The sequence below is a fragment of the Monodon monoceros genome, unplaced genomic scaffold, assembly GCF_005190385.1.
Source record: "Monodon monoceros isolate NGI ecotype Baffin Bay Population unplaced genomic scaffold, NGI_Narwhal_1 Super_Scaffold_2, whole genome shotgun sequence".
Taxonomy (NCBI): domain Eukaryota; kingdom Metazoa; phylum Chordata; class Mammalia; order Artiodactyla; family Monodontidae; genus Monodon; species Monodon monoceros.
The window spans coordinates 55,296,283-55,297,803 of NW_021703776.1; the positions used below are offsets into that span (position 1 = coordinate 55,296,283).

The following is a 1,521-nucleotide window of genomic DNA, read 5'->3' on the forward strand; positions in this document are numbered from 1 at the left end:
CCTGTGCTTGCACACAGGCTTCTTGGTGGCGGCAGCAGCAACCTTAGCATCTCATGCCTGTCTCTGGTGTCTACGCTGATAGCCGCGGCTCGCACCCATCTCTGGAACTCATTTAGGTGGCGCTCTGAATCCCCTCTCCTTGCACACCCCAAAACAATGGTCTCTTGCCTCTTCGGCAGCTCCAGACTTTTTCCCAGACTCCCTCCCGGCTAGCCGTGGCTCACTAGCTCCCTTCAGACTGTGTTCACGCCGCCAACCCCAGTCCTCTCCTTGGGATCTGACCTGCGAAGCCAGAGCCTGAGCTCCCAGCCCCGCCCGCCGCGGCAGGTGAGCAGTCAAGGCTCTCGGGCTGGTGAGTGCTGGTCGGCCCCGATCCTCTGTGCGGGAATCTCTCCGCTTTGCCCTCCGCACCACTGTGGCTGCGCTCTCCTCCGTGGCTCCGAAGCTTCCCCACCCACCCCCATCTCCACCCGCGAAGGGGCTTCCTAATGTGTGGAAACCTTTCCTCCTTCACACCTCCCAGTGCTACAGGTCCCATCCCTATTCTTTTGTCTCTGTTTTTTCTTTTTTCTTTTGCCCTACCCAGGTACATGGGGAGTTTCTTGCCTCTGGGGAGGTCTGAGGTCTTCTGCCAGCGTTCAGTAGGTGTTCTGTAGGAGTTGTTCCACATGTAGATGTATATGTGGGGAGGAAGGTGATCTCCATGTCTTACTCCTCCACCATCTTGAAGGTCCCCCCCCAATCTAGTTGAATCTTATTTGACATCATCTCCCATCCTTTTGGTAGGAAGATGTTTGTTTACCCATCTCATAGCTTGGATAGAAAGGCAGATACAGACTTAAATTTAAAAAGCCCAGGGAATTCCCTGGTGGTCCAGTGGTTAGGATTCTGCACTTCCACTGCAGGGGGCCCTGGTTCGATCCCTGGATGGGGAACTAAGATACCTCAAGCCGCCTGCGGTGCGGCCACAGAAATAAAAATAAATAAATAGTCTAAGGAAGGTACACAAATGAAGTATTATTGGCCAAAATATAATAGTGTTGTCAAAAAGTTGAACTCGAGGACTTCCCTGGTGGCGCAGTGGTTGAGAGTCCGCCTGCCGATGCAGGGGACACGGGTTCGTGCCCCGGTCTGGGAAGATCCCACATGCCGCGGAGCGGCTGGGCCCGTGAACCATGGCCGCTGAGCCTGCGCATCCGGAGCCTGTGCTCCACAACAGGAGAGGCCACAACAGTGAGAGGCCCGCGTACCGCAAAAAAAAAAAAAAAAGTTGAACTCGAATCTTATCAAGCTTCTAGATTTAGCTAATAATTTATAGGAAATTCAGGGTAAAGCATCCTGATATCTCTAATAAATTGGAGAGAGAGAAACAGGAGAGAAAGAGAGAAAGAGCCTGAAATTTAAAGACTGAAAGAGACTTAAAAGACATAGCAACCGTGTAATTGCCATGTACAGACCTTACTTGAATTCTGATTTGAACAAAAACTTATTGCATCTCATTGAGGTGAATATTCAGTAACT

General features: G+C 51.3%; 1 non-coding gene across 1 annotated transcript; it reads left to right on the top strand.

The window, feature by feature from the left end:
- The first annotated feature begins 862 nt into the window (after window positions 1-862).
- TRNAG-UCC lies at window positions 863-935 on the top strand. Its single transcript has one exon. It is a non-coding gene; the product is annotated as a tRNA-Gly (tRNA).
- Window positions 936-1,521: the final 586 nt, after the last annotated feature.